Source organism: Acinonyx jubatus, chromosome C2, assembly GCF_027475565.1.
Source record: "Acinonyx jubatus isolate Ajub_Pintada_27869175 chromosome C2, VMU_Ajub_asm_v1.0, whole genome shotgun sequence".
Taxonomy (NCBI): domain Eukaryota; kingdom Metazoa; phylum Chordata; class Mammalia; order Carnivora; family Felidae; genus Acinonyx; species Acinonyx jubatus.
The window spans coordinates 111,965,723-111,974,217 of record NC_069384.1 but is presented as its reverse complement, the minus strand read 5'-3'; positions in this window follow the sequence as shown (position 1 = coordinate 111,974,217).

Below are 8,495 nucleotides of genomic sequence, written 5' to 3'. Positions count from 1 at the left end.
TACATCGAGTGTTCTTATTAAATTTAACTAAGCAAAGGACCTCCAAACATATTTCACTAAAGAAGATACGCACATGGTTAATAAACATATGAAAATCATCAGCCATCAGGGAAATGCAAATCAAAGCCACGATGAGCTACCTCTTCATACCCACCAGGATGGCTAGAATAAAAAAGACAATAATAACAAAGGATGCTGACATCCTTTGACAAGTGTTGACAAGGATATAGAGAAATTAGAACCCTCCTACGCTGCTGGAATATAAAATGGGGCAGCCACTTTGGAAAACAATCCAGTGGTCCTCAAAAAAGTTAAAACATCGAGTTACCATTTGACCAAGCAATTCTACTCCTAAGTATCTATCCCAGAGAAATGTAAGTATATGTCCACACAACAACTTGTACACAAATGTATAGTAGCAGCATTATTCCTAATAATCAAAGGTGGAAAAAACCCTCAATCTCCACTAAATGATCCACCAAATCTGGTATATCCATATAATGGAATATTATTTAGCCATAAAAAATGAAGTGCTGTTACACACTACAATATGGATGAAGCTAGTCACAAAATACCACATATTAAATGATTCCATTTGTATTAAATGTCCAGAATAGGTCAATAGAGAGAGAGAAAATAAGTTAGTGGTTGCATTAGGCTATGGAGTGGGGGTGGGGGAGAATAGTTGAGTGTTCATAGCCAAAAAGTACTAGATTTCTTTTTGAGGTTATGCAAACGTGACTGTAGGTGATCATCACACAACTCTGAATATACTGAAAACCATTTAAATGCATACTTTAAAGGGGTGAATTGTATAGCATGTGATTCATATCTCAATAAAGCTGTTTAAAAAAAAAATCCTGAAAATCAAAGTCAAATGGAACAAATGATCCTAACTCAATATCAAGTTAGTGGCATCATCACACAGAGAAATTTCAGATGATTTAGAAGCTTCTAATTTGGTTCTGTATCCCTCATGAAATATCACCTAAGGACAAAAAGAACTGCAAAGAAAACTGTTTTCAATAACCATATTGTTAATAAAATGGTTATTATATTTTGAAGCTATTATATATTTAGTAGGATAAAACAACTAAATAATTGCATTAATGTTGTTAGGAACCAAGATTTTCAAACTTAAGGAAAAAAAGGATACAAATACAAAATTCAAGAAACAAGTGAAAACCTGTCATCTTAAGTTTAAACTGGAAACACCAATATAAAATCATGATGTACTTTCCCTTAAAAATACATATTTTGGGGGCACCTGGGTGGCTCGGTCAGTTAAACATCTGACCCTTGATTTCAGGTCATGATCTCATGGTTTGTGGGTTCAAGCCCCACATCAAACTCTGGACTGAAAGTGTAGAGCCTGCTTGGGATTCTCCCTCTCCCACTCTCTCTGCCCCTCCCCCATTCATGTGTGCATGCTCCCTCTCTCTCTCTCTCTCAAAATAAATAAATAAACTTTAAAAAATACAACATAAAAATACATATTTTTTTAGTTTTGTTCACTAAAAGTCTTAGAGGCAATGACAACACAGTTGTAATAAGCACCTGTAGAATTCAGGTTGTAATCTCTAAATACCATATCCTGGTAAAAAGAGCCATGGCTGATGGCTCCCAGTCTAGGGAAAGAGATATCTCAGGTGAATTTGGGGCATCTTGTTCTACCAGTCTCTTTTCTGTGTGCTTTACCTGTATTTGTTCATTTAATTCATTTGTAATTGAAAAAGCAGAATTAAACAGATTGCCCAAGGTCACATAGGTACAGAGTGTAAAAAAAAAGATACAAATCCAGGCTTCAGAGCCAGCACTTGAAAAGTGGCTCAACCTTGCTAGTAATCAGAGAGAGGCATATTAAAACAGCACCGAGACAAGTTTACCCTCTTATTAGAAGGGCAAAAGTTAATGTCTCATCAAATAAAACTTTAGTGAACTCTCAAGGAAATAAAAACTCTTACACATTGCTGATGGAAACTCAGAATCTTTTCTAGATAGTTAATTTACCATCCCTAATACATTTGAAGATGCACCTGCCTCACGCTCAGATGTTCTACTTCTAGACTAGATTCTCTATATATTTATACAAGGAAAAATGTATAAACATCCACTTCCATTACAGCCCAGAGTACAACAGTGAGCCAGCAGAAACAGCCTCAGCATCTCTCTAGAGTCTAGATGCAAAAGTGTGGCTTATTCATAAAGAGTATACTCCATACAGCAATTAAAATGAATGAATCAGATACACTGGAGAAACCTCAAAATTATGTGGAGTGAAAAGTAAAATTGCATATAAAATGTATGGTTTGACACTACCTATGTCAATCTTAAAAGTTCACAAAGCAAGAGTATGTATTATTTGTGAATTTGTATATGTGTAGTAAAGGTACAAAAATGTCTAGGAGCTCCTGGGTGGCTCTATGGGGTAAGCGTTAGACTGTGGCTCAGGTCATGATCTCACAGCCCGTGGGTTCGAGCCCCGTGTTGGGCTCTGCTCTGACGGCTTAGAGTCTGGATCCCGCTTTGGATTCTGTGTCTCCCTCTCTCTCTGTCCCTCTCTCACTTGCGTTCTGTCTCTCTTTCCCTTAAAAATAAATAAACATTAAAAAAAATTTTTAATGATTTTGAATGGCTTAAACTGACTTCAGAAGGCAAAAAAGGGGATATTTTTGTTATATCCTTAACATTTTAATTATATTTCAAAAAAGAGATTTAAAGCAAATATGGCAAAATTTTAACAACTGTTAAATATTGGCATATTGGTGGTAGCATGTAGGCATCTCATATATTTTGTGTATATATCCAAAGCACACTATCCTATATGAGGCACAATTAAAAAAAGGCTCATTAAAAAAAGAAAAAAAGATGGGGGTGAAGGCTAAAGTACAATGTGGTAGCAGCTTGGACTTAGATTCTAAAACAGAAAACGGACATAGTGGGAAAACTGGTGAAATCCAAAGAATTGCAATTTAGTTAATAGTATTGCTTCAGTGTTAATTTCTTAGTTTTAACAAGTGTATCATGGTTATGTAAGATATTTACAATAGGGGAAGCTGAGTGAAGGGCATAAAGGAAATTTCTGTACTATCTTTGTAACTTTCCTGTAAAAATGTAGATTTATTATTTTTTTTTCATTTGACTTATTTATTTTGAGAGAGACAGAGACAGCATGAGTAGGGGAGGGGCAGAGAGACAGGGAGAGAGAGGGAATCCCAAGCAGGCTCCTTGCTGTTAGCGAATTGCGAAACCATGAGATCATAACCTGAGCTGAAACCAAGAGTGGGACGTTCAACTGACTGAGCTACCAAGGTGCCCTAAATTTCTTTTTTTTTAATGTTCATTTATTTATTTTGAGAGAGAGAGAGAGCGCACAAGCAGGGGAGGGGCAGAGAGGGGGAGAGAGAGAGAGAGAGAGAGAGAGAGGGAGATGGGGGGGGAGGGAGAGAGAGAATCCTGAGCAACTTTATGCTCAGAATGGAGCCCGATGCAGGGGTGAATCCCACAACCATGGGATCATGACTTGAGCCAAAATCGAGAGTTGGACACTTAACTGAGAGCCACCAAGGCTACCCTAAGTTTATCTTTAAAATGAGTGAAGGTAGGGACACCTGGGTGGCTTAGCTGGCTAAGTGACCGACTTCAGCTCAGGTCATGATCTCATGGTTCATGAGTTCAAGCCCCACGTCAGGCTCTGTGCTGACAGCTCAGAGCCTGGAGCCTGCGTTGGATTCTGTGTTCCCCTCTGTCTCCGCCCCTTCCCACTCCCACTCTGTCTCTCTCTCAGAAATAAACATTAAAAAATATTTTAAAATATTTTCCTAATGAGTGAAGGTATCAAATCAAAGTCCATATATCTTTTTCTAAACGTTTTTCTGTTTTCTCTTTACATGGATTCAAGTCTTTTTTAAGGACAAATTTCAGAGTCTATATATTTACCAAGCGCCCTTTTCACACTGGAGGTACCATTACCTGCAAGTGTGCCCTCTGTACTTCCCCAGAAATGGCAATTTTGATGTGGGATGATAAAAGGGATGTCACAAGAGCCTCGAAAGCAGGGATACCTGTGTGGACAAGCGGTCTTTGAGACCAGGGTACATTCTGGATTCTCTTCAAGTTTCCACATGCGATCGATCTTATCGCATTCCTAATTAGCTGGATAGGATTCATAGTCCCATAAGTTTTAAGAGACTGTTCAGAAGGCAGAACTTTGGGAAGGTAAAATTATAGTTCAAAATGCATAAATAGCAAGTGATCCTAAGAAACAGGTGATTTCCTGCCAAGTCAAATACAGAGGCTACTGTTACTTTCTGTTTTCAGTGAGGAAGGCCCCTCACCCTATCAGAGATGGCTTCTGTTTGCAGTTCACAAAGCTAGTGAATCTTATTTACATAGAGTATTTTAGCTTTTCAAAGTGCTTTTACTATCATGAGGTTTCATAACAGTTGCATGAAACGGGAGGGTTAAGTGGTTCCTTTTCAGTAGGCAAAGAGAACAAAGCCCAAGGAGATTGGGTATTTGTTTATGGCCAGGGAACCAGAACTCTGAGATCTCTTCAACACTTGTCAAAGTTTAATTTGTATATGAATTTCCTAAGGATCCTGTGACAGTGAAAATTCTGATTCAGTGGGCCTTGGGTGGGGCCCAAGAGTCTGTATTCCTAATAGGCTTCCAGGTTTCTGTGGGTCCCCCTGCCACACTGTGAGTAATAGATTAGACCATTGACCTAGGCTGGCTATTAAACTCTGCTGGTCCACTTTCCTCGTGTGTACTTGGAAAGTGCAGATGGACTTTCACATAATGTTCAGCAAAGAAAGGGATCTGGCCTTGAAAAGCATTCTTTTTTTTTTTTTAGATTTTATTTTTAAGTAATTTCTACACCCAGTGTGGGGCTTGAACCCACAACCCCATGATCAAGAGTTGCACAGTCCACTGACGGAGCCAGCTTTTCCCTTGAAAAGCAATCTGATGCTGTTCTCAGTCAAGCAGAAATGACTATTACACCTCCCTTCTCCATGTAATCCACTTGTAATTAACAGGAGGTTGTGTATAAGTAACCAGGACTGGAGCTAGGTAGAAATACGCTTGGATACTGCCAGGGTTTCTTTATCTTTGTCATTTGGGCTTTGTCAGAAATTATAATCTGTCTGAACCCCAGATGCATTCGTGCCTTGGCATCTACAGTTGTTCATTAAATGGTGCAAGTGTCAGGCAGAAAACAAACTCGCAGCGTCTTCGTGGTTCACCCTGGTCCCATGGCACAACTGGGTGTCAAGAGTTAAGTGGTTGTCCAGAGCTCCACATGGCTGCATGGATGGCCTTTTCCCAGATGGGCCCCGAGAGTCTCCTTTGCCCAATGGATGAGATCTGGTTTGGTGACCACATGACATCATAAATGCTAGTCTGTGTGGTGTGGCCTTGCTGGAGGGAATTTCCTTGCGAAGAGAACAAGCTATCCCTTTCATGGACTGGATCTGGTTTGGGAGAAGCAAAGCCTTCTGGGTTTGTGGTCTGATTTGGAGAAAGGCGCACCTCCTGTGACATCCTTGTTCCTTCCTATGCTCTGGGATGGGGCCCAGAACAGAGGGCAGCTGACAGCCCCCAGGCACCTTCTCTGAACAGCATGGTTGTCTGACTCTTTCCTTATAACTGGACAGACTGGTGTGATGAGTGGCAGCTTTCTTTATACAGCACTTTTTATGGTTTTCTCAAGGACACTCATAACGAGCGGTTCTCAAATATGCCCGAAGGACAAATACCACTGTTGACTTATTTCTAAATATCAAGCGTATCCTGAGAGAGTCCGTTTCAAAGGTGGACTGTACTCTGGTGCTAAGTCCAGCCGTTAAGCAGAGGTGGCCAAGACTGGAAGTAGTTGGGGTGACTGTTGTATCAGGAAGATTATTTCACAAGACATGTTCTTACTTTAAAGATTATTCTGATATGATAGGGCCTCCAGTGCTCTCTTTTATCACTCACCTAAGGGGCACCTGGGTGGCTCAGACTTTGGCTCAGGTCATGATCTCACAGTTCGAGTTCAAGCCCCCCATTAGGCTCTGTGCTGACAGCTCAGAGCCTGGAGCCTGCTTCGGATTCTGTGTCTCCCTCTCTCTCAAGAATAAACAAACACTAAAAAAATTTTTTTTTAAATGTTGAACTCCCTCTATGTGTGTAAAGTTGCATATTCACCTTGAGGGTGGTGATGGGAGATGAAAAAAGAATGAAAAAGAAATAAAAATATTGTTTCTCTTAAGGATTCTTTCTATATTCTAGCTGAGAAACTAAGCAAACAAAACTAATAAACATGGCAACATAATAAATGCTAACTGGTTCAGAGTCAACAATCCCAAAGAAAGTGTTTCTAATTTCCGTAAGAGAAGACTTCATGGTGGGGGAGGGGGGGGAATTTAAGCTAGACTTTGTGAAGAATAGGTAGTATTGTAATGTAGGGGAAATGAGCAAAAACAGAGCACAAGGTATTTGAAAAATGAAAGCAGACTTTGGGGGTTAACTTGGCAATGGAGAGAAGTGGGAGAGTGAGGGGGCCAAAGCTGAAAAGGTAGGTTGGACCATGTTGTGAAGTCTCCCAAAAATCAGAGCTTAAAGAGTTATTTGATTCCAATGGCAGTGGGAAGCCATTGAAGTTTAGTAAATATTCAGATTTTGCCTTCACAGTACACTTATGGGGTTTTCTGAGATTAACATGTAATCTAAAATAAAATAAGATATTCCTAAAGAATCAGAATTACTTTCTAATCCTTGTTCTGCTACTGATTCATTATTGGTGATGGGAAAGAGAACTTCTCTAGGCCATAATTTCCTCAAATGTAAAATAAAGGGGCTACTAATCAAGATAATTTCTAAAGTTCCTTTCTGGCTCTAAAATCAATTATTTTCATTCTCCTGGTCCAGACTTTCTTCACAACAGTGAGAAAAGAAGAAAAACCTGTTACTAAAGCTTTTATTGACCTTGAAATCATAGTTTTATTTAAATTTGCAGATTTTTTCTATCTACATCCCAAAGTAGAAGTTTGTACATGGTAAAAAAAAAAAAAAAAAAAAAAAAAAAAAGTCACACATGGTTTATTCACTTAAATTTTGTAATAAAAAGAATCTATGGAGGGCACATGACTGCATTTATTTTTGGCTACCAGACTATCAAGTAAGATTTTTCAACATCACAGATGAAAATTTTAAAACAAAATACAGAAGAATATATAGCAAAATATTTGTTAAAAATGTACTCTTGAATATGTTACAGTGGATAACATTACTGATTTGATCTATTTTTGTGCTATACAGGAAACATCATAGTAAAATTGTCACTTAAATTCATTTTCAAAAGAAATTGCATCTATAAAAGGACAAGTTTTTTTCTTCTTTGAATTGGCAACATGCAAAAACATTTTTTTTCATTAAGATTTTTTTTCTAAATGCAGAAGTAAAGAGCTCATGAAAACAGAAGTGCTCTGTATAGACGTTTTGCAATCATTCCTATGGTTTCTCTAGGGTACAGTTGAGTCTGGAAACCTTGGTTCTAGTTTCTGCTCTGCCTCAGCTAGCTTTGTGAGAGCAGACACCATTTATCTGGTTTTACTTTTCCTTTGAAATACTGACCACAATTACGGTTTTCACTTTGTCTTTTCTCCCACTACTGGACTGAAAAATACCTGAGTGCTGGGACTGTTTTCACAGCTCTAACTCGATATCTGGCACATAAGTTACTCAATATTCATTGAATAAATGCGATTGGACTAAATTGTTCATGTCCTTTCCATATTTATGATTCTGTAATATCCAAGTCCTGACAGTTGAGTTTTCCCCTTCAGCTTGACTTCTAGCCTTTTACTGCTCATTCGTACTCTTTTCAAATTAGGACATTTTTCTCCTAATTCAACTTGAAGATAAAGCAGTACAAGTAGCTACAGTGGGATGAAGTTTAGATAGGAAAGGGTTCTCTAAGGGAGTTACAAAGAATTTGCTGTTGAACCCAACTCCTGCTTCTTGAAGTTCTGGTTTGCATCTAAAACAGTAAGTTAAAGGTAGGTAAAGACAAATCAAATTTCAAAAGAATTTCTAATTAGAAAATTTGATGTTCTAAATTTCAGATGCTCTAAGAGCAATAAAATTTTGATGAACCTCCCAAGAACATAATCCACCTCTACAGGGTCCTCCTTTATGCCAGCGAAACACCACAAACCTCAGTAAGAGCGACCACCCTGCAGTTGAGCACACACACTTCTTCCAAGTAAGTCAAAGCCCATTACAAAACATCCTGTTACAATGAAAATCTTTCCACATTCTGGAAGCCCACTTGGTTATTCTGAGCAACATTACATACAACCCAACAGATACAGTGAAATCCTGAACAACTCCTTGAAATGTTATACCTAAGTTACAAAGCGTAATTGGACACAATGTAGACAACCCCCAACAAAGCATCATCATACTATGTTCAACACTGGATGACACCAAATTCAATTGGGAAAGGGAGA